The sequence below is a fragment of the Balaenoptera musculus genome, chromosome 5 (assembly GCF_009873245.2).
Source record: "Balaenoptera musculus isolate JJ_BM4_2016_0621 chromosome 5, mBalMus1.pri.v3, whole genome shotgun sequence".
Classification (NCBI taxonomy): Eukaryota; Metazoa; Chordata; class Mammalia; order Artiodactyla; family Balaenopteridae; genus Balaenoptera; species Balaenoptera musculus.
The window spans coordinates 3,140,398-3,166,379 of NC_045789.1; the positions used below are offsets into that span (position 1 = coordinate 3,140,398).

General features: G+C 41.3%; 1 protein-coding gene across 1 annotated transcript in view; it reads right to left on the reverse strand.

The window, feature by feature from the left end:
* Positions 1-25,982, reverse strand: part of C5H4orf45 (chromosome 5 C4orf45 homolog) — a 98,956-nt gene that overhangs the window by 49,447 nt on the left and 23,527 nt on the right. The gene's annotated exons all lie outside the window — the stretch shown is intronic.

The following is a 25,982-nucleotide window of genomic DNA, read 5'->3' on the forward strand; positions in this document are numbered from 1 at the left end:
CAAGTCTGTTCTCTATGTCTGTGAGTCTGTTTCTGTTTCGTAGATAAGTTCATTTGTGTCATACTTTAGATTCCATATATAAGTGATATCATATGGTATTTGTCTTTCTCTGTCTGACTTACTTCACTTCGTATGATAATCTCTAAGTTCATCCATGTTGCTGCAAATGGCATTATTTTGTTCTTTTTTATAGCTGAGTACTATTCCATTGTATATATGTACCACATCTTCTTTATGCATTCATCTGTCAATGGACATTCAGGTTGTTTCCATGTCTTGGCTGTTGAATAGCAGACACAGTCTTTACACTAAAACTCCTCACTAATACCACATTTGCAGGATGTTGGTCTTTAGACATTGAGATGTTTTATCTAGAGAGATAAAATCCTGAAAAGAGGATTAGAAAATCCCCCAAATGTATTAGAAGCCATGGGAAGATGGAGAAAATTGTCAGATGAGGAAGACAGCTCATAACGGATGATGCCCAAAGGCAGGGGCATCTAATAAACACTGGTATTTTAAACGTAAGACAATGAACAAAGGAATCAATGAATTGTGGAAGTGCGTGAAGCAAAAATAAGAGGAGGTTTGGGAAAAGACGGCTTACATACACTCGGTGCTGAAAGTTGATGATGTGAACATGTAAAGAGGAGCCAGATGGTCCTGATTAGAACAGACAATGATCTGCTGGCCCAGGAAGAGTTTCAGAAGTCCCGGAACCAAAGTGGCTGCAGGATTGTCTGGGCAGATTGGGGAACACAAAGAAGAAACGTCACTCCTCTTACCCAAGGTGAACCCCAGACCTCGGAAGCGGAGGCTGTGCTGTGGTCACGGTGTCACCTGGCCCTTCCTGACCCCGTGGCCCCTCTCGTTTTGTCTTGGGTCGTGGAGCTCAGGGTTTGCAGGGAGCACAGGTGGGCGGGGTTTGGCCACATGCTCCGATGCAGTGGTCGGTGTGGTTACAAGTCTGTGCCTGGAAACACCATCCAAGCTTTCCAAGGGAGCTGAAAATGTGAGAAATCGCTCCCCAGACACAGGCTTTGGGCAGCTTTGGGCCCCAGCTTCCCAATCACCGCGGTTCCCGCAACGCCTGCGTGTTCACTGTGCCTCATTTCCCGTGATGGACCCATCGTGGCCCCAAGCTCTCACTCAGGTAAAGTATAGGATGGCTCAAGCGTGAAAACCTGTTTTCTCTCCCAATTTGACGGGTGTGGAGGGCTCACCTACAAAGCTCCTGCCATAAGGAAAAGTTTGCAATCTCCTGCAAACAGGATGAAAGTACAGCTGTATTAGTCTTGCTGGAATTTCAGGGCATTTTGAGGCTGGTGTTTTCCCAGATGTTCCCCTAATGCTGCTCCCGCGAGTGACCATGACAAAGCCTGGGCGTGAAGTGGGGTTCTCTATTGTCAAATACACTTGAGAACACTATCCGTTTGCCGTTGAGAGGGTCCCAGCATATGAAAGCGTGTTCATATGCAGGGGACAATGCAGGGGACACGGGTTCGAGCCCTGGTCCAAGAAGATCCTACACGCCGCGGAGCAACTAAGCCCATGCGCCACAACTACTGAGCCTGTGCTGTAGAGCCCACAAGCCACAACTACTGAGCCCGTGAGCCACAACTACTGAGCCTGCGCTCTAGAGCCCGTGAGCCACAACTACTGAGCCCATGTGTCACAACTACTGAAGCCCACGCGCCTCGAGCCCGTGCTCCACAACAAAGAGAAGCCACGGCAATGAGAAGCCCATGCACCACAACGAAGAGTAGCCTCCACTTGCCACAACTAGAGAAAGCCCGCGCGCAGCAGTGAAGACCTAACACAGCCAAAAATAAATAAATAAATTTATTTAAAAAAATAAGTTCTGAGAAATCCTGCGGTGAATTAACTTGTTTGCAATTATGTAACCCAGCGTTTCCCAAACTTATCTAAACATGGATCCTTTTCCTCGTTGGGTCACCTGTGTGCATCCTGCAGACACCAGCAGATTTGGGAAAATATTGATCCTCCATGTAATTTTCGGTTGTTGCTAAAATTTTGTCATCACCTCACGCTATTGCAGAAGTGAGAGCAGATGTATATCTATAGTTTTTCCTTGTCACTCTGCAGACCACAATACATTTTTTAGAAGAGCAATTACTTGACAGCTGAGTCTAAACACTTCATTTTAGACAGAATCGTAGAAAGTGAACGTGCTTTACAAGCCAAGTGTGGGGAGAGGAGCTTCCCAGAGAATCGAACTTCTCTGTGGCATTTCAGTTGAGTCACTGGACTTTCCTGAAACCCCAAGTCCTCATGTGTGCTTTAGAAATAGCGTGATGCAGCGTGAATGGCACAGGAAGTTCTGGGACATCCCTCCCTGGCTGCATAGGTGACGCAGGCACCCGCCTGTACAGCAGGGGCAGCTGGGCGTCACCGTCCGCGGTGGGCCAGGTTCACAGCCGTCCCCTGCAGCCGGCCCGATGCTCACCTAACCAAAAAATCCACTCTCACCACCAGCCAGCAACGCAGACATGGGGTTTCCCTGATGGGCAGTTCCACGGGTGTTTGGCTTTAAATGACCCATATTTTCCTCCCCTAACCCTCATCCTCCAGAGCCGAGACTCTCTGCTGGATCCGATTCCCTGCTTCAAGGTCAAACTTCCAACTCCTGTCCAATCCACGGTCGCTTTATTTTTCCTTTAACAGCTATCATCTCTGTTCGACAACTGTTGCTACGTCCCTTAGGGTGTTCCTAGTTGCTTTTCATCCTATGGCAAGTTTTCTTGGATCGTTCATTGTTTTCCCCAAAACCCCGGCCCTCATTTGCCAGCCATGAAGTTGACAGCTCCTGGGTTAATAAAACCCTCATGTGCCCATCTGCTTTGGAGTTCTTGTCGACACCTGAAGACCAGCTCCAGGGGGACAACCCGCAGCTGTAATCCTGAAACAGAGCTGCCCAGCATTGCTCTACTGCCAGGAGAGCCACGTCACGATGGGGGAAGGAGAGGTACTTCCATTTACACCTGTGCCAGGCTTCATGAGTCCTCATTTCTGCATCTTCCTGCCCTGGAGAAACTGTGATCTCAAGGTCAGTGGGTAGATCCTGTCTCCCCTGTATGTGCCCAACGTGACTTGTTCATCAGTGTCTGAAATTCTCAAGTTACAGTCAAAGATGTGTTTTTGAAGCTAAACCACCGCAGCGTCAAATCCTGGCTTTGTCTTGTGCTTTGTGACCCAGGGAACATCATTCGGCCTCTGAGTTTAGGCTCCTCATCTCTAAAATGAAAAAAGATACACGCACCCCAGTGTTCATTGCAGCACTATTGACAATAGCCAGGACATGGAAGCAACCTAAATGTCCATCAACAGAGAAATGGATAAAGAAGATGTATTATATACATACAATGGAATGTTACTCAGCCATAAGAAAAACAAAATAATGACATTTGCTGCAACATGGACGGACCTAGAGATTATCATACTAAGTGAAGTAAGTCAGACAGAGAAAGACAAATAGCATATGATATCGATTATATGTGGAATCTTAAAAAATGGTACAAATGAACTTATTTACAAAACAGAAATAGACTCACAGACATAGAAAACAAACTTATGGTTACCAAATGGGAAAGGGGAGAGGGATAAATTAAGAGTATAGGATTGGGCTTCCCTGGTGGCGCAGTGGTTGAGAGTCTGCCTGCCAATGCAGGGGACACGGGTTCGAGCCCTGGTCTGGGAAGATCCCACGTGCCGCGGAGCATCTGGGCCCGTGAGCCACAATTACTGAGCCTGCGCGTCTGGAGCCTGTGCTCCGCAAGGAGAGGCCGCGATAGTGAGAGGCCTGCGCACCGCGATGAAGAGTGGTCCCCGCTTGCCACAACTAGAGAAAGCCCTCGCACAGAAACGAAGACCCAACACAGCCATAAATAAATAAAAAAACAAATACTTAAAAAAAAAAAGTAAAAGTCTATAAAAAAAAAAAAAAGAGTATAGGATTAACAGATACACACCACTATATATAAAATAGATAACCAAAAATGACCTACTGTAGAGCACAGGGAACTACATTCAATATTTTGTAATAACCTATAATGGAAAAGAATCTGACAAAGAATATATATATATGTGTGTGTATATGTATAACTGAATCACTTTGCTGTACACCTGAAAGTAATACAACATTGTAAATTACCTATACTTCAATTTTTTTTAATGGTTAAAAAAAAAAAGAATAGTGATGCCTGTCTGGTAGCCTTGCTGGAAGGAGAGGAAATAACTTTATTGAAAGAAGTGCTTATCTGAGGATATGGCACATAAGATACAGCAGTATTATTATTCGTGTCTCTTCCTCTTTCTTGTCTGTTCGCTTCTTGTATTAATTTGATGCTTTGTCTTACCTGTTACATTTTTAAAAATATATTTTAGGAGCTTTCACTGATAAGCGATTTCTTTCTTTTTTTAAAAATTTATTTATTTATTTATGGCTGTGTTGGGTCTTTGTTTCTGTGCGAGGGCCTTCTCTAGTTGTGGCAAGCGTGGGCCACTCTTCATCGCGGTGCGCGGGCCTCTCACTATCACGGCCTCTCTTGTTGCGGAGCACAGGCTCCAGACGCGCAGGCTCAGTAGTTGTGGCTCACGGGCCTAGTTGCTCCGCAGTATGTGGGATCTTCCCAGACCAGGGCTCGAACCCGTGTCCCCTGCATTAGCAGGCAGATTCTCAACCACTGCGCCACCAGGGAAGCCCCCGATTTATTTCTTACTGTGAATAAACTTCGAAGCCTTTCCTGAGAGCTCTTCTAGATCAGGGGTTGGCAAACTTTTCCTGTAAAAGACAAGAGAGGAAATATTTGTGGCTTTGCATGCAGGGCATACAGCCTCTGTCTCAACTACTCAGCTCTGCCCTTTAGGGCAAAAGCAGTCATGGACACTATGTAAACAAATGGGCGTGGCTGGGTTCCAATAAAAGTTTATTTATAGACATTGAAATTTTAATTTCATGTAATTTTCACATGTTACAAACCATTATCCTTCTTTTGCTTTTCCCCCCAACCATTTGAAAAAGTAAAAACCATTCTTTGCTCACAGGGGGCAGGACAAATTTGATCCAGGAGCCATAGTTTGCCAACCTCTGATGATGGTGGACAGAAAGGCAGCAGCAGATGCCATGGAGGCTGGGAAGAGCCCAGACCTGCGAATCCTGGCGGCTTTCCAACAAGCATCACCTGCTGCCAACACTCGGAAAGGCCCGGCCGTGGCATGTGTCAATAGAGAAAGAAAGTTCCATCCTGAGGCAGATGTCTCTTTCTGACTTCTCTCCTCTGCATTTGCAGTGTTTCAATTAATTAACGAACTCATTCCTTTATTCTCTCACTGATTGATTCATTCCTTCAACAAATATTTATTGAACTGTACGCCAGGCACCGTTCCAAGTGCTGGGCATAGAGCAGCGAACAAAGCCAAGACCCTGCCTTCAAGGAGCTTCTCTTGTGTTTGAGGGGCAGGTGATACTTGTAAACAGTCCTTCAGCATCTTTCATCTGGCTTATCGCAGTAACCTCCTAACTACTCTTGGCTCTAGCTTCTCTTCTATCCAATCCATCCTCCACACAGCTGCCAGGAGGAATCTCAAACGGAGGTAAAATAACGTATCTCTTCGCCTAAAAAACATGAAATGGTTTTCTATAATGGTGCCTATAATTTTTTTCATCCAGATTTCCTAGGATTTCTGACTCGTGTCTTCATGTACTGAGCCAAGCCTACTGATGGAGTCTTACCTTCCTTCACCTTTTCTCATTATCAAAACTCATCTTTCAAGGCTTATTGTGAGTGCTGCCTCTTCTGGAAAACATCCCTAATCCCACCAAGTCAAAATTAGACACTCAGCATGCTGCGTTCACAGGAGTTTCTTTATTTCATCTTTAAAAATGTCATACTTATTGGATCTACTCCATTTGTAACCTCCTAGAGGGTAAAGGGTATATTTTATTTATCTCTGTGAACACTTAAAAAATTTTTTTTAATTGAAATAGATTTGACATATAACATTGTGTACATTTAAGGTATACAACATGTTGATTTGATACATTTATATATTCTAATATGATCGCCATTGTAGTGATAATTAGCACGTCTATCATTTCTTTTTAGTGGTTGGACTAATTAAAACTAGTCTCTTAGCAAGTTTGATGATAATAATACCATACTGTTGTCCATACTCACTCTGTGGTGCATTAGATCTCTAGGCTTATTTGCTACTCTTTGCAAGTCTGTACTTTTAAACAATATTTGTCCTATCCCACCAATTCCCAGCCCCTGGTAACCACCGTTCTACACTTTAAGTGTGTGGCTTTTTGAGATTCTACACATAACTGATATCATACAGTATTTGTCTTTCTCTGTCTGACTTATTTCACTCAGCATAATGTCCTCAAGGTCCATCCGTGTGGTCACAAATGGCAGATGTCCTCTTTCTCATGGTTGAATTATATATATATATATATATATATACGATATATATATAATATATACGCATATAATCTCTGTAAAGTCTTAATTGCCAGCACAGTGCTTGGAACATAGTAGGTCCTCAAGAAGCATGTGTTGAATGCTGAAGAGAATTGTTTGTTGAATAAGTGAATTAAAGAATATGAGAGGCCCGCGCACCGCGATGAAGAGTGGCCCCCGCTTGCCGCAACTAGAGAAAGCACAGAAACGAAGACCCAACATAGCAATCAATCAATCAATCAATAAATCTTTAAAAAAAAAAAGAATTCCATCATAAGATGGGAAGCATATATAAAGTCATGCTGAGGGAGAAACAAGCAGTTCTTTAAATATCTATAAGCAATCTAATTTCCAGAACTGCCTTAGACCCTCCTAGTCTGGACTTCATGATTCGACAGTTCAGGGTAAGGTCAGAGAACTGCTTTTCACAACATTGATTATGAATAGTTGGAGGCACAGAGAAGGATGAGTGCTCACAGCAATATCACTTCGCCCCGTAATATGGCCTCATGAGGCCAATTCTCCACTTCAGTGACCAAAATGAAACACACCAAGGAAATAAATCGAAAGGCATCGAGTGGAACACGGAAGTGAGTGTTTTAACACGTATATTTGAAAATATGTTGACAATACGGGTATAAATTGGCCATTACAGATGTGCCATGCAGAACAGCAGGGTTTGTCGGGGGAAGCAAGCCAAGGCGAAGGTCAGAGGGAGGGATGTGAAATATGAAACAAACTCTAAGGGACACATCTGACATATGCACGTGGGGAAAGGAGAGGAGATGATAATTGTTATAACTGCTGATGTGCACAGGACTCTCCTTTTCTAACAACCGGCACACAGTGGGCTCATGGCCAGGAACAGTTTTAAACTCTGTATTTCAATGCAATTCGTGCAAGTATTCAATAGGTCTAACCATCGGATGACCTGGAAGACTCAGTTTGTCGATATGCGTTTGGAAGATGGCGGAGCAGGAAGGCCCTGATCTCATTCCCCTCCCGCCACCACCGGCACACCAAAATCACCACTATTTACAGAGCAACTATGGATGCAAAAGACCAGAAGACTAGCTGAAAAGATCGTCTACGACTAAAGATACAAAGAAGGAATCTCAATCAGACGGATAGGAAGGAAGGAGACACAGCATCCCCAGGTGGGTGACCCATAGATGAGAGGGTGATCCCCAGGAAGGAGACACAGCATCCCCAGGTGGGTGACCCATAGATGAGAGGGTGATCCCAAATGGACAGGCGCCCCATACAGTCTAAAGAGACCTTGTTCTCCTCCTTCAGCAGCACTGTCTGCTCTCAGGACAGACATTATTATTCCCTGAAGCGGTAAAGTACAGCTTGGTCCGTGTTTCATGTGTGAGGTCAGGGTCCCCAGCTATTTTAGGAGCGTGTCTTGTCTCTCTGCTTGTCAAGCAGCCCCGGGTTAGTTCCCTTAGAGACTCAAACTGTCTTCTATTTGCTTCAAACTTCCAAAGCATCCTGGGCGGTGCAGTGAGCTAAGCAAATGCTTGGTAATATTTGTTGAAGGATTGACTACTTTAACATTAAGTTCCTGATGTAATCCAAAAGTATAAAATTCCGTGCTTTTCCATGTGAACACAGCAAAAAGGCAGGATCAAAAGTTTTGTAAACATCTCTGGACTCTTACTTGGAAAATAAAGCTGACAGACTCATCTTGACAAAACTGCAACCAAGTGATTCTCTACACGTTTATCTCACCTGAAGGCAAAATCTAAGTAGATAATAATAAATAGGTTTCAGACTTCCCTGGTGGCGCAGTGGTTAAGAATCCGCCTGCCAGGGCAGAAGTTGAGACACAGATGTAGAGAACGAACGTATGGACAGCAAGGGGGGAAAACCGCGGTGGGGTGGGGATGCTGGTGTGCTGAATTGGGCGATTGGGATTGACATGTATACACTGATGTGTATAAAATTGATGACTAATAAGAACCTGCTGTATGAAAGAAACAAACAAACAAACAAAAACAACTAATACTAAACTTTCTTTGGGTTATTTGTATAGAAATATGTTAATATAAATGTTTCAGACATTACATGAAATTTCTAAAAAAAAAAAAAAAAAGAATCTGCCTGCCAATGCAGGGGACATAGGTTCAAGCCCTGGTCCGGGAAGATCCCACATGCCGCAGAGCAACTAAGCCCATGTGCCACAACTACTGAGCCTGCGCTCTAGAGCCCGCGAGCCACAACTACCGAGCCCGCATGCCACAACTACTGAAGCCCACATGCCTAGAGCCCATGCTCCACAGCAAAAGAAGCCACTGCAATGAGAAGCCCGTGCACCGCAACAAAGAGTAGCCCCTGCTCACCACAACTAGAGAAAGCCCGCGCGCAGCAACAAGGACCCAATGCAGCCAAAAATAAATAAATAAATAAATTTACAAAAAAATAATAACAAATAGGTTTCATTGTTTTGGTTTGGTTTTGACTTGGAATTTTCCCGTATAAATGTGTGTAAAATAGTCAATTTATTATAAGGAACTCTTTACCATTCACGGAGACAGTCCTCAGACGTTCCCATGAAAAAAGATACTAAGATGTACGTATGTAAAACTAATAAAAACCCACCAGAGCACTGCAAGTAACAGGAGGTCATCACAAATGAATTAAATAATAAGAGAAATCAATGTGTCATATTGTAAGATCTGAGGTCTGAGGAATCTGGGCTTGCTTAATGCCCAGCGATGTCCTCTGAAGAACAGACTCTTCCCAGGTCTGTGCTTTGCATCCTCTGGGTACCAGGCCGCCTTCAGGTGTTCTGCATCCTCAGGGTACCAGGTTTACCTTCAGGTGTTCTGCATCCTCAGGGTACCAGGTCGCCTTCAGGCAAGCTCCCCTTGAGGCTCCAAGGAGGCTGTCACAGCTCCAGGTATCATATGCATGTACCATATGGTACCTGCATAATATTATGCAGGTACCATAATGCCCCAGAGGGGTGTGTGTGTTTCACCAGTGGAGAAGCCCTTCCTCGAAAACAGCAGGTGAATTCCTCTCTCATTTTATTGGTCAGAACTGAGTCATTTATCTCCTCCTAAAACCAAGCACTGGAAGAAGACTGGGGTTTCAGCGCCTGGCATGCATGAATCAGGGTTTAACCCTGAGTCATATGAGGCCAAATTATGCAACCAAACAAAACGGTGGCTCCCTGGAAAGAAGGAGGACGTGAGGCCCCTGACTTGTCTGCTACAGAGCACATAGGGGAACTCCTCACAGAAGAAAAGGAAAGCACACACCCAATGCGACTTTTTTTTCTACTGCTTTACAATCTACTTTTAATACCACATACAATGATTTAAAGTCACTACCATCTGGTTCTCGATCACATGCTGAATTATAATTCATTTGGTGTTTATGCTCTCACGCATGAGGATATGACTTTACACGGAAACAGAGAAATGGAGGCCAGCCAGGGGCCCCGTCAGAACTCACCTTCACGAAATGCGGGGGAGAGAGGGCCGTGTCCCTCTCAAACCCTCTGAGCTAGAGCAGAGGTGGGCAAACTGTGCTATGAAGGGCCAGTGAGTAAATGTTTCAGACTCTGGGGCCTTAGCATGCCTGTCACCACAACTCAGCTCTGTCTTTGCAGCACAAAAACGAGCCATAGGGACCTCCCTGGCGGTCCAGTGGCTAGGACTCTGCACTTCCACTGCAGGGGGCACGGGTTCGATCCCTGGTCGGGGAACTAAGACCCCGCAGGCCACAGGGCAGAGTTGACTATCCTCTGGTCTGGAGTGTGTCTCATATTTGCCTTTTATTTGACACTTTCTCCATGCGCGTTTTAGACAGAAAGCTTCTCCATTTGTTAGAGTCAAATAGCTGAGTACATCACTGCAAAAATAAGTATTTCATTGAAATGCACTATTTTGCATCAAAGAGGCTAAATTTTATTTGTACAAAAGGTCCCAGAGAAAGTGTTGCTTTATCCTACTCTGCTGGTGTCAATTTGGCCCATCTCATTTCTGACTCTGTGATCATGATTCACTTATTATTAGAGTTGTGTAAGTGACCAGTGAGGAGATGCAAATATAGTTAACATGCCAGTGCAGATAAAAAATAGAAAAGTGGGTGAGATGATAAATGATACAGATACACCGGAAATAATAACACGAGGTAAGAATGGCACTGGTTTACCACTAAACAGGTATGCGTTGCTCTGTTTGTGCTCTGAGTAAAGATGGTAATTACCACCTAACCCAGAGAGGAGAGCTTAACTAACTCTGGGCTGGGTGGAAACAGCTGCTATGGATTGTAAAATGTACCATCGACTTAATACTAGGTTTGCTTCAGAAAGAGAAAAGAAAAGAAACTTACTACTTTAAATGTAGGCATTGATAGCAAGGCACATCACAATTACAGACAAGTTAAAATGTAATGTATGAAAATAACACTTCTTAGCCTTCATGAAATATGGCCTTTCCTTCTCTATCCCCTGGATAAACAGGACATCAGGAAAGGATTGTTTATTTCTAGATGGCAGTAAGTGACTTCAGTTTAGACCAGGGCAATTTAGACTAGTAAGTGCTGTTTCTCCACCTTGTAAATTATATAATAAATGAGTAAAAATGGCTTTAAAATGGCTGAAAGTGGGTTGTAAGAAAAACATGGGAACTCGCTATTGGGATTATTGAGAAATGTTTAATTGTAAAAAAGCAGGTAAGCAGTAATCAACAGATAGGTACTCTTTACACTTTTGTATCTTTTAAAAAAATTTGTATTGAAGTACAGTTGATTTACATGTGTTAATTTCTGCTGTACAGCAAAGCGACTCAGTTATACATATAAATAGATTCTTTTTTATATTCTTTTCCATATGGTTTTTCCCAGGATATTGAATATAATTCCCTGTGCTATACAGTAGGGCCTTGTTAATTACCCATTCTATACATTTTTGTATCTTTTTAATTATACCTTTACCCTTTTCTACTCAGCCAGCCAGGGAACTGGCTGTGATCCCAGATACTAGTTAAGGGGATTGAAATGAAACAAGTCCTCATTTATTCCAAGAACAGACTCACGACATTGTGGCACTTCGCTTTTAAAATGGGTCTGTGAACAGGTGAAATATTAGACTCACAAAGCCACGTGAGAGCAGAGATTATACATTAAAAACTAAGTTAAGTTTCCTTATCAGTCCATATCTGCACGTCCTTACTTTGGGGATCTACTCTCCCCTCCCTGTGAGCAAACGTTTTCTTCTCGAATCAACTTGGCGCAGCAGGAAGAGCCCTTGGGCAGGAGAAGAACGACATTGGGACTTTGGTCTTGGCATGGCTGCCACGCTGAGAGGAACTGGGAAAATCCTCACATCTTCCTTGGTTAATACAATTTCTTCTTCTTCTTTTAACAACTTTATTGAAGTGTAACTGACATGCAATAAACTGCATGTATTTAAAGTGTGCAATTTAGGTCTTACAAACATGTACACACATGAGCAGGGTGCCACATAAATACAGAACACCCAGTTAAGTTTGAATTTCAGATAAACACTAAGTATTTTTTTTTAGTAGAAGTATGTTCCAAACATTGCATGGTACATACTTATACTAAAAATATTCTTTATCTGAAATTCAAATTTAGTTGGCGCCTTATATTTTCACTTGCTAAATCTGGCAACCCTATCCATGAAACATCACCACAGTCAAAACAAAAAGCAGATCCATCACCCCCAAATTTTCTCACCCGCCTTTGGAAAGTCTACCTTTTCCCACTCCCTGCCCTTTCCTACACCCAGGCAGCCACTTATCTGCGTTCAGTTCCTATAAATTAACTTGGATTTTCTACAATTTTATATAAATGGCATCATATAGCATGCACTCTTTTTTAAAATTTTTTTAATTGAAATATAGTTGATTTACAACATTGTGCCAATCTCTGCTGTACAGCAAAGTGACTCAGTTATACACATATATACATTCTTTTTTTATATTCTTTTCCATTATGGTTTATCACAGGATATTGAATATAGGTCTCTGTGCTATACGGCAGGTCCTCGTTGTTTATCCATTCTATATGTAATAGTTTGCATTGCTAATCCCAAACTCCCAGTCATACCCTCCCCTGCCCTTGGTAACCACAAGTCTGTTCTCTATGTCTGAGTCTGTTTCTGTTTTGTACAATAGATAAGTCCATTTGTGCCATATTTTAGATTTCACATATAAGTGATATCATATGGTATTTGTCTTTCTCTGTCTGACTTACTTCACTTAGTATGATTACCTCTAGTTGCAACCATGTTGCTGCAAATGGCATTATTTCATTCTTCTTTATGGCTGAGTAATATTCCATTGTATATTTGTACCACATTTTCTTTATCCATTCCTCTGTTGATGGACGCTTAGGTTGTTTCCATGTCTTGGCTATTGTGAACAGTGCAGCTATGAACATAGGGGTGCATGTATCTTTTTGAATTATAGTTTTGTCTGAGTATATTCCCAGGAGTGGGATTGCTGGGTCATATGGTAATTCTATTTTTAGTTTTTTAAGGAACCTCCATACTGTTTTCCATAGTGGCTGCACCAACTTACATTCCCACCAACAGTGCAGGAGGGTTCTCTTTTCTCCACACCCTCTCCAGCATTTGTTATTTGTAGACTTTTTAGTGATGGCCATTCTGACCGGTGTGAGGTGGTACCTCATTGTAGTTTTGATTTGCATTTCTCTAATAATTAGTGATGTTAAGTATCTTTTCATGTGCCTACTGGCCATCTGTATGTCTTCTTTGGAGAAATGTCTATTAAGGTCTTCTGCCCATTTTTCTATTGGGTTCTTTTGTTGTTGTTGTTGAATTGTATGAACTGTTTGTATATTTTGGAGATTAATCCTTTGTCAGTTGCTTGGTTTGCAAATATTTTCTCCCATTCTATAGGTGGTCTTTTCGTTTTGTTTATGGTTTCCTTTGCTGTGCAAAAGTTTGTAAGTTTGATTAGGTCCCATTTGTTTATTTTCATTTTTATTTCTATTGCCTTGGGAGACGGACCTAAGAGAACATTGGTACGATTTATGTCAGAGAATGTTCTGCCTAACAGCATGCACTCTCTTTTGTCTGGCTACTGACGCTAAGCATAATTATTTTGAGATCATCCATATTATTATAACATGTACCAATAGTTTATTCTTTTTTACTGCTGAATAGTATCTTCTTGTATGGATATGTAGTAGTTAGTTTATTCATTTTCCTGGTGATGGACTTTTGGGTTGTTTTCAGTTTGGGGTGGTTACAAATAAAGCTGCTATAAACATCTGTGTGCAGATCTTTGTGTGGACATATGCTTTCACTTCTCTTAGGTAAATACCTAGGAGTGGAACAGCTGGATCACACAGTAGGTGTATTAACCTAAGAAACTGCCAGACTGCTCCCCAAAGTGGTCATATCATTTTACATTCCCACCAGCAGTGTTCTACCGAGAGCTTTCTCCACACCCATGCCAAAACTTGATAGAGCTGGTCTTAATTTTTGCCCTTCTAATAAGTGGGTGGTGGTTATCTCATTGCAATTTTAATCTGCACTTCTCTTATGAGTAATAATGTTGAGCATCTTGTGCTGATTTGCCATCTGTATATCTTCTCTGATGAAGGGTCCAACTCTTTTGCCCATTTTTTAATTGGGTTGTTTTCTTATGGAGAGTTTTGAGAGTTATTTACATATTCTGGATATAAGTCTTTTATCAATATGTACTTTGCAAATATTTTCTTCTAGTCTGTCATTGTATATTTATCCTCCTAACAGTGTCATATGATATCACTTATATGTGGAATCTAAAAAAAAATGATACAAGTGAACTTATTTACAAAACAGAAACAGACTCAGATATAGAAAACAAACTTATGGTTACCAAAGGGGAAAGGTGAGCAGGAGGGATAAATTGGGAGTTTGGGATTAACAGATACACACTACTATATATAAAATAGATAAACAACAAGGACCTACTGTATAGCACAGGGAACTCTGCTCAATGTTCTGTAATAACCTAAATGGGAAAAGAATTTGAAAAAGAATAGATACATGTATATGTATAACTGAACCACTTTGCTGTACACCTGAAACTAACACAACATTGTAAATCAACCATAGTCCAATATAAAATAAAAATTTTTTTTTAATATTTGAAATGGGGGACTTCCCTGGTGGTCCAGAGGTCAAGAATCTGCCTTCCAATGCAGGGGACGCAGGTTCCATCCTTGGTCGGGGAATTAAGATCCCACATGCTGTGGGGCAACTAAGCCCGCACACCACAACTACTGAGCTCGTGCTCCTCAACGAGAGAAACTGCGTGCCTCAAACTACAGAGCCTACATGCTCTGGACCCCGCACGCCACAACTAGAGAGAAGCCCGGCGCCTCAACGAAGACCCAGTGTGCCGCAACTAAGACCCGACGCAGCCAATAAAGTTAATTAAATAAATATTTTTAAAAAGAATGTAAAAACTTATTTTAAAAAAACAAAAAAACTTTAAAAAAATATTTGAAATGAAAAAATAAATAAAGACTGTCCTTTCTCCACTGAATTCCCTTTGCACCTGTGTTTTAGTGGTACACACACACACACACACACAGTGTTAGTTAACTGGGTCCCTATGTAAAATATATTTCTTACTCTGGGCTGCAGTCAGAAAACTTTGAATGCCACTGATGTAAAGGTCACCCAAATTACTTTTTTTTTTCTCTCTGCTTTGGTCTCTTAATCATACTTCTCACTTGTACACATTCAGTCCTTCCTACTTCTTCCATTTTCACTGTTCCTCTGAAACTTCATTTTCTTTGGAAGCGTATTTGTCATCACCTCAGGACACCATTGCTTTCACTGCCTCTTCAATTGTTCCCTCGTCTCTGTCGTTCAGGAAGTGATGAAATGCTTTATTTCTCCCACCAAGTTTATATCATGCTCTGTGTAATTCACACTCTGCCCTTTCATTCAATACGTCTTATGGTTTGCAGTTGGTTTACAGCAAACCATTTCCTTTTTCATTTCTTTTGCTTTATTGGGAGGCATCATGGTGTGGGGAAAAGAGAACAGGCCATACTTCATCTGAATTCTATTTCAGACTGGGTTTGTCACTTTCTTCAAAAGACTGTTTCTCAGGCTCAGTTTCTTTATCTGAAAAATGAAACTACATCTGACGACTTCGTGCAGTTGTTGTAAGAATTCGGAGCTATTGTACGTAGGCTATGTAAGCCGTGTCTATACGTGAACCTGGCACATAGCAGATGTCTGGTGGTGGCTATTATCATATTATCCACCTTCTACCCATTTCTGCTATTTCCATCACCTTCTGCCCTGCCCTATCTTCCTCTCTGCTAACGCTAATATACAATATTAGGCCTGAGATAACTAAATGCGATGCCCTGAACTATTATAGTGAGAAATGTTTAATGATATTACACAAGAAGTATCATGGTGTCAAACAGATGGACATCAGATTTAATCTTACTCTAAAAAAGAAAAAGACTCTTCTTCCACAAAAGAGACCTTACAATCTTCCTCCCATTGTCAAGGTGGACAGAAAAATACTCCTCTCTAAAGAGAACATGGGGGGAGGGAAAAATTAGGAGTTTGGGATCAACATATACACACTACTATATATAAAATAGATAATCAACAAGGACCTACTGTATAGCACAGGGGACTATACTCAATACTCCGTAATAACCTATATGGGAAAAGAATCTGAAAAAGAATATACCTATCTATCTATATAGATAGATAGATAGATCTGAATCACTTTGCTGTACACCTGAAACTAACGCAACATTGTAAATCAACTATACTCCAATATAAAATAAAAATTAAATTAAAAAAATAAAGAGAATACAACTACTAGAAATGCTAACCATTCAGCTAAGAAAGCTGAAGCTATAGCTTAAATGACCATTCCCCAGAACCTAAAATCTCAAGAGCACTCTGTGATTGCTGATGGGGGCAAGAATATTCTAACTTATTCCAGATAAGAAAATGTGGACATGGAAAAGAGATTCAGACTGGACACTATTTAAGAGCCATCATCTTTTCAGTCCTTTGTGAAGAGGAACAGGAAACTGGGAACCTACTCTATATGTGTTAGGTTTTCTGCATTAACTATAAAAATAATCAAGGAGCCACACTATGAATTTCTAGGTTCCTAGCCTCGGCAGACCCTACCTGATTATCAATAATTGAATTTCTGGCAGCCAGTATGGTGGTTCTATTTTTGCACTCTATCACCACTTTAATAAATTTATTCATTTTCATTTATACACAGTAAGCATCTAGCTGTTCTTCACCATAATTAATTTATTATTATTCATCCTAATTACAAATGGTGACCTGGTATAGAAGCTACAGGTCAAAAGCGTTTAGTCAATACCTCCTTGCAGAAACTTAGTTAAAAACCCATCAACTGGGTATTTGGATATTTGGATGTTCTAAGAACATATTCATCTGAGTTTCAGCAAATGTGGCGCAGCACTTTTCAGTAGTAACCACTAGCCCAAGTGGCTTTGGGAGCTTGTTAACGGTCCAGTCCAAAGTGAGACAGGCTGCGAGTTACAGACACATCTCAGATTTCAAAGACTTAGTACCAAAGAAAGAATGTAAAACATTCCATTCATAACTTCTGACATTGATTTCATATTGAAATGATAACCATGTGGATTGACTGGATTAAATAAAATTTGTTATTAAATTGATTTCACCTGTTTTAACTTCTAAAACATGGCTGCTAGGGGAAACTATACTCAATATCTTGTAATAACCTATAAGGGAAAAGAATCTGAAAAAGAATAGATATATATGTGTGTGTAGAACTGAATCATGTTGCTGTACACCTGAAACTAACACAACATTGTGAATCAACTACACTCCAATTAAAAAAAACAAAAACAAAATTGTGGTTACTGGGACATTTTGAATTACATATGTGGTTTGCATTTGATTCCTATTGAACAGTGCTGGTGTGGCGTTTGGAAACCTGTGAAATTCTATGGTATGTAAGCTGGTGGATCATTATAAGCGTGGCTCGTGACGATTGGGGAAACTGTTGCAATGTTTGCTAGGGAGGGCGAGGTCTTCAGGGCACATAACTGGCTGAAGAGTCAGACAGACGTGGTCCAGAAGGGTCTATTCAGACGACTAAAAGGAAACTGCAGTGAGCAACCGTGTTTCTGCAGGGGAAGAGCTAGTGGCTTGGCTGTGCGGCTATGTGACCACGCCCTGTCCCTGCAACTACTGTTAAACTTGTTGCTCATCCCTCAAACCTGTTGCCCGGGTTTCTGTGTCTGACTGCTCACAGCTGGATCCTTTTAAAGTGGGATTACACTCCCGACAGGACATGTTGTACATGCTCACGGCCTGAGAGCATCTACGTTTTCACTCCATGTAATACCATGTTAGGTCACATGATGCCTCTGAACGAAGCAGTGAGCACGACAGACGGATTGTAGGCAATCTAGGTGGTGACAAGCAGAAATCCCCAGGATCTGCAGTCGTTGGGATCAAACAGACACAAAAGGATCTTAAAGACAGAAGGTTTTGAAGTCAGACTGATATGGTAACATCAGTCTATTATCATAGGCTGATAATAACCTAAGAATGATGTAGAAATAAAAAATGTGTCAGGCATAGCAGGTCAACCTCCTGGAAGCATAGAGATACAGGAGTCAGAGTGGCAAACTTTGATGCTGCCCACGCACCACAGAAGAGGGCTGAGGGGTCTCCTCTTGGGAGGTACAGCTCTTAGAGGAGACGTAGGATGGTCAGGCTATTATGGTTTAATGCCATTTAGCCCATGTTTACATTGTTTTCCCTGGAATGCCAGGGTTCTAGGAGTGTGTTGTGGAAGCGTTGATGCTAGCAGTGTTTTCTTCTAAAATGTATTAAAAATATATTTAAGGACATAGTGATTGGATAATAATAATATAGTTGTTGCCAGTAAACTGTATTTGATAGACTCACAGACAGAGAGAACAGACCTGTGGTTGCCAAGGGGGAGGGGGGTGAGGGAGGGATGGAGTGGGAGTTTGGGGTTAGCAGATGCAAACTAGTACATATAGGATGGATGAACATCAAGGCCTACTGCATAGCACAGGGAACTATATTCAATATCCTGTGATAAACCATCATGGAAAAGAATATGAAAAAGAGTATATATACATATACATATATATTATACATATATAACTGAATCACTTTGCCATACAGCAGAAATTAACACAACATTGTAAATCAACTATACCTCAATAAAATAAATTTTTAAAAATTTCATTAAGTCACACACACACACACAAAAGAAATGCTGTATTTGAGATTTCCAGGACTTTCCATGTGAGATCACCTGACACACGACTGCCTGATGCGCCACACACACTGGTACATAAGTATCATGGGCCCTTTGCTGTGACTCGGGTTTTCATCTGTACAGCGGGTTTAACAGTATCTACGTGACAGATTTTTATAAGAATTAAATGAGATCATCGTAAACTTAGAGCAGGTTATGAGTCTGAGCCAGTAAGTGTTAGATGGTGATGATAATGGTGAATCGATATGTACATTTATTTAAGAATCACTAGTCTATGTTCATTTTCACTTATAATTTTAATACACATTTATGAAATGGATCAAATGTTGACTTTTTCTTACAGCAAGTAATTAATATATGAAACCATATTTCATTGTTTTAATCCAAGAGTACGCTTTATTCCATGAACTCCATTCTTGGTAAATCCTTGCAACACATTATAATTGAAACAATACTGCTTAAAAAAAAATATTGCTCTGGTTACGTAGCCAGGGCTCAGGGAACCTTCATTAAATCCATGAATGAAGTGAATTGAGCGGTGTTGCGTTAAGACATTCGATCATCCTATAATTTCTGTCTGCTCTGAGTCTACAGGGATGGTTTACTGGTAAATGTTGAAATACCAGCTCTCAGAATTTATACCAATTCCCGCGGTGTAAATATTGCCACTATGGCCAATTTCAAGCTACCAATCTGATGTCACTGAATGCAGAGTTGGAAAGAACAGAAGCATCACCTGTGGACTTATTAAAAATGCAAAATCTCAGACCCCGCCTCACACGGTCTGAAACAGAAACTCCGAAGGTGGTGCCAAGCTCTCCGTGTCCTAGCAACCCCTCCAAGCCTGTCTGACGCCTGCTGGGGTCTGAGAACCACTGCCTTACACCAGAGTGTTGTTTCTGAAGGGGCAGAGGAGCTCAGTAACTTCTAACATATATTAGCTAGTGTGCTGACACTAACGATGTTGGTGATTTGATTCTTTTTTTTTTAATTTTAATTTTATTGGAGTGTAGCTGATTTACAATGTTGTGTTAGTTTCAGGTGTACAGCAAAGTGATTCAGTTATACGTATGCATATATTCATTCTTTTTTTAAGATTCTTTTCTCATATAGGCTATCACAGAATATTGAGTAGAGTTCCTTGTGCTATATAGTAGGCCCTTGTTGATTAATTATCTTATATATAGTAGTGTGTGTATGTTCATCCCAAGCTCCTGATTTATCCCTCCCCTCCAAGTTTCCCCTTTGGTAACCATAGGTTTGTTTTTGATATCTGTAAGTCTGTTTCTGTATTGTAAATAAGTTCATTTGTATCGTTTTTTAAGATTAGATTCCACATACGAGTGATATCATATGATACTTGTCTTTCTCTGTCTGACTTACTTAGTATGATCATCTCTAGGTCCATTCACTTTGTTATAAAGCAGAAACTAACAACAACAACAACAACAAAAAGATGTGGTACATACATACAATGGAATATTACTCAGCCATAAAAAAGAATGAAATGGTGCCACTGCAGCAACATGGTGTTTTGATTCTTAGGGGCATCTAAGAGCCTTTGAGCTTGTAACATATATTCCTGGAATCAAGAAAGGACCCCAAGCTACTGCTCCCATGGGAAGATGGGAAAGGTAACCCATCTTCCAGTATTTCCATGTTTCAGCTGCTGTTCAGAGGCTCTGAGAATGAATCGTTAAGTGCTACTGGTTGTGATTTCTGGTGGCTTCTGCCGTGGAGACCAGGGCAAAATTCCCGTGTAAAATAAAGAGATGTCCTGTTGCACTAGTGCATATATCAATCCACTTGGGCTGCCCGTAGCTTTGGCAGTCCCATTACTGCAGCCCCGAAGCCAGCTACTGCACCCACAGTATTGGCCGAGAGGCACACATTTCCAGAGAGTTCTGGGGCTTGGGACTGGTCAGCAGGTATAACCTTGTACCCTTAGGTAGGGCTCCCTCCCACTGCTGGTGTTCATCCAACTGCCAGAATAGTCCCAGCAACAGAAGCACATTCTATTTTTGGACAGGTCTAATTATTCCTTCTTCTGTTGAGCTGAAATCTGCCTTTCTGTAACAGTCCCACATTGGTCTGAAATCTGAATCTCAGTTACGAATCCCTCTCTCAGGGGACCATCTGTCAGACACGGGAAAAGGCTCATACCAGGTTCGTTTGCAAATCGGGCTCCCCAGTTCCTTCCGGTGTTGTTCGCGTGACACGATGCTCAGATGCCTCCCCACCCGTTCATTAACGTCTCCCTTGAGACGTGGTCCTCATCACTGAAAACGATGCTGCGTGTGACCCCCTTGTCTGTGGAACAGAGCCCTCCGTGATTACGCCAGCTTTGTCGGCAACAAGGCTCACCTCTGGGCTCACCCTGAGTTTACAGTCAGCTACGAACTCTGCACCAACCAATCACACCACGATTTACCGAGTCTTTACCTGTGTTACTGAGGTTTTAACCCGAAGCGCAAGGTTCATATTTCTTCCTGTCAAATTACCGTCTTGTTCATTTCAGCCCTAATTCTAAAATATTATCGTTTACAACCCAAACTGTCATCTGATTTTCACTCCCTCTCTCTCTCCCCAGGTTGATGCCTTCTGCAAACCTAACAGTGTGCTTTTCCTCTATTCAAATCACTCAGAAGACTGTTGAACAGAGTGAGCTAACACCTACCCCCTCCCTCAATCAATTATTAAACATCACAGCTTGAAACTAGAATAAAATGTCCAAGTGAAGAGCCAGTTAAATATTCACTCTCGCTCGCCAGTTTTACCTCAGTGTGTTTCAGCTGAAGCAATCTGAGAAATAAAAATGCTGCAGTCACTGTAAATAATTCCTAGGGAACATTCAGAATCCCTAGCAGCTATTAAATATTTGAAATACATATCCACATTCTTCAATGTGTGCAGAAAAAGACAGTTTAGGAACAGCATAGAATACTTAAAAGCTTTAATCATGATCCCAGATTCGTTGAAGGATTTAGTGGGTATTGATACTATACTAGAAAACATGACTACAAAATTTTGGTTTTTTCAATTTCCTTCGAGTTAATTACTTTTGTGTTTGTGAAAATTACTCCTCAAGTGGCCCCTTAGATCTATGAAAATTGAAAATTATAAAGAAAGATTTTATAAAGACATTCTACTTAGCATAGAGTTTACGGGTTACATGAAGAAACATATTCCTAAATTCTATTTATGAGCTACATAATCATGTGAAATGTGAAGCTGAAAGCAAATAATATCAGGATCACAAATACCATCATTCAGTTCGGGGGATGGTTTCTGAAATGATATCTGATCTTTTTTTTTTTTGGCCACGCCATGTGGGATCTTAGTTCCCCCACCAGGGATTGAACCCACGCCCCCTCCAGTGGAAGTGCGGAGTCCTAACCACTGGACTGCCAGGGAAGTCCCAGATGGTATCTGATCTGATACCTTTAGACCACCCAGAGAGGAAAGATTAGAAAATAGGTTTCTGTTGACACGGGTGAAGCCACTGCTGGGGAAGGGGTGTGTGTGTGTGACTTTTTCATTTTTAACATGAACGACCCTGGTGAATCTAGCACCGCAGAATTTTGCAATAATTTTTGATGAAGCAGTGCTGACGTAACATGGCACCAAATGTTCCTGTTTATTTTGAACCCTCCCTCGAAAGTAATATTGTGTACTGTTGCATTACTTCTTCTAGGAAAGCAAATTAACTGACACATTTGAATAGGTGGTGAGTAGTCCCAGGTCTGTGATTATTACTGAGTGGTCACAGGTTCTTCCCAGTAACCAAAATATCATACTTAAATGTTTTAAAAATGAGAGATATAGAGAAATTGGAACACTGTGTATTGCTAGTGGGAATGTAAAATGGTGAAGCTGCTGTAGGTAACAGTATGATGATTCTTCAAAAAATTCAACATAGGGCTTCCCTGGTGGCGCAGTGGTTAAGAATCCGCCTGCCAATGCAGGGGACACGGGTTCGAGCCCTGGTCTGGGAAGATCCCACATGCCGCGGAGCAACTAGGCCCGTGAGCCACAACTACTGAGCCTGCGCGTCTGGAGCCTGTGCTCCGCAACAAGAGAGGCCGCGACAGTGAGAGGCCCGCGCACCGCGATGAAGAGTGGCCCCCGCTCGCCGCAACTAGAGAAAGCCCTCGCACAGAAACGAAGACCCAACACAGCCAAAAATAAATAAATTAATTAATTAAAAAAAAAAATTCAACATAGCGATTCCACTTCTGGGTGTATACCAGAAGTGAAAGGAGGGACCATAACAGGTGTTTGTACACCCGTGTTCATAACAGCGTTATTCACAACAGCCAAAAGGTAACGTAGCTTAAGTGTCCATCAGCTGCTGGACAGATGGACAAAATGTGGTGTGTATATATATGTGTGTGTGTGTGTGTGTGTGTGTGTGTGTGTGTGTGTGTGTTAGCCTGCCAGGGCTACCATAACAAAATACCACAGGCTAGGTGGCTTAACCAACAGAAATGTGTTTTCTCACAGTTCTGGAGGCTGGAAGTCCAAGGTCAAGGTACCTTCAGGGTGGGTTTCTGGTGAGATCTCCCTCCTTGGTTTGCAAGGCCCCTTTCTCTGTGTGTCCTCACGTGGTCTTTCTTCTGCACACACACAGAGAGCTCTGGTGTCCCTCTTCTTATAAGGACACCACTTCTATGGGATTAGGGTCCCACCCTACAACTTCATTTAACCTTAGTTACCTTCATAACGGACCTGTCTCCAAAGAAGGCTCATTGGGGATTGGGGCTTCAACAAATGAATTTGGTGGCGGAACAGTTCAGTCTATAATGACACACGAAAGATTATTATTCAGCCTTTTAAAAAGGGGAAATCCTGACGGAAGCTGCTATATGGATGAACCTTGAGGACATTATGCAAAGTGAAATAAGCCAGTCAGAAAAAGACAGATACTATCTCATTCCAGTTACATGCGATTACTAAAGTGGTCAAATTCATTGAAATAGAAAGTAGAACGGCGGTTGCCAGGGGCTGGGGAGGGGGAAACAGAGCGAGTGTTTCTTGGGTACAGAGTTTCAATTTTGCAAGATGAAAACAGTCTGAAAATGGATGAGGGTGACCATTGCACAACAGTGTAAATGTACTTACTGCTGCAGAACTGTACATTTAAAATATTTACCTTTTTTTTTTTTTTTATTTTAAGGGTACCATTTTATGTTATGGTCATTTTATCACAATTTTTTAAAAATAAAAAAAATGAGAAAAGTACTCAAACATTCATGCTTTAGTGTGTGACCCCAAATGGCACTCACTCTTGGTGGGTCTCTTTGTCCTGAAACACACTGAAACACACACACTTACTATGTTGCCATGATGTGCCTTCAGTCTATCAGCTAGTGGTCTAATTATGTGTTTATGCTTTTTTTCCACATTGTCTTTTCAAATGTAGAGGATGGGCATTTCATCTCTATGTCGACCTCTCCATAAAATCTCTATATTTTTAGTATGAATTGTGACTTAGTTTTTCTCAAGTGTTGGCATCACAATGATGGTAATAAAATGATATATTTACTGAATTATGGGAAAATCAGTTTGGGGACTTCCAAGCCCTACAAGAATGTAAATAATTTAACAATATTCTTTGATGTTAGTTGACTGTAAACTAGAAGAATTGGAAAGTCCCAGGCTTGTTTTGCACTTGGTCTCTTTCCCTTCCTCAACCAATATACAAATGCAGAGAATGCCTGGTTCCTGACATACAGTAAATATTTGTGGACTAAATGAATAGTGTGTGATATGCAGGTTACAGAAAGAATTCCCTTACTGAAGGAAGGGAGAAATCCAATGTCTCTTGCAAACCAGTGAGGTGCGGACTCCAGAGCAACACATTTTGAAATAGTATCACACTCTTGCTGGAATAATGCAATTTTTGTTGTAAAGTACAGCTGATAATTTTCCATTTAGAAAGAATTTTTTTTTTCAAGTGTAGCAAAGCCTTTAGAAATGAAATTTAGTTCAGTATCACTTAGTCCCTTTCATAAAGCCAAAGCCAAGAACACTGGTGCCACTTCTGGGTATGTGTCTTAGAGTCTCTGCAGATACTATAATACAAAATTTCCAAGTTTTGCTAGACTAAGGGAAGAGAAATAATCTATTAGAAAGAAAAGAATTGGAACAAAGAAACTTAGCTTTTTATAATGCTTTGCATTGTAATTTACATATAAATATGAATAATGTATATTAGAATGCTGACAAAAGATAAAAACCTACAATTTTGTGTGATGAGACTGATTAATGTTTAAAAATTATATTGAGTGCTTACTACGTGTGCAATGTTATGTTGTCTGATGAGGAGAAGGCAAAAGGCTAAGGCTCAGCCCAGCCCTCAGAGAGCTTATAATCTAAGAAAGGAGTGGTACCCACTCAACAACCAGAGCGAAGCTGGGTGATACTGCCTTGCAGTGAAAGAGAAATTCAGAGACGGGCAGGAACAGTGAGAAGTAGTCATGATAGGGATAAAGCAGGATAATTAGTTAGTTTAGAAATCCCACTAAGGGATTAAAGACAGAAAGGGAATTTTAAGGGAGTTTGGGAGACTACTGTAAGCTAATGACCACTCAAGGAAAGAATCCAGTAACCTAGCGGCTCTACCTTGAAGGAAGACCAGGTGCATTCAAGTGCCAGGCACACTCAAGCCACAAACCCTGATAGTTAAAACACAAGACAATAGACATGGGGTCTGAATCTTGTTACATGAAGTCAGGAAGTTAACGGTCCTTGAAGAGTAGCATTTCTGCATGTAGCCTAGACAGGAATACAGGTGAAAGGGGAAAGAAACTAGGTGAAAGTGACATTACACCGAAACCTGAGGTGAATCACCATGTTTTAGTCTATGTCACCATCCTTCTGCTAACATACATATGATTTAAATAGTGCCATGACAGTCCCACTTAAACCATATAGGGCCAACGGAGGAACTAATGATGTAAGCCTTGACGTCTACCCAAGAATGAGGAAGAAGGTGGTCCTCTCCCCTCCCCACATTTTCTTTGATTATGAAAATGTAGCCCCCTTTGTTCTCAGGGCTGCGATCTCTTGCCTGTCTGCTTGTATCTTTCACAAGCATCCTATGCTAATAAACTCACTCTTTACCTATCACTTTGCCTCACGCTGAATTCTTTCTGCATCGAGACAAAAGAATCTGAGCTTCAGTAAGTCCTGA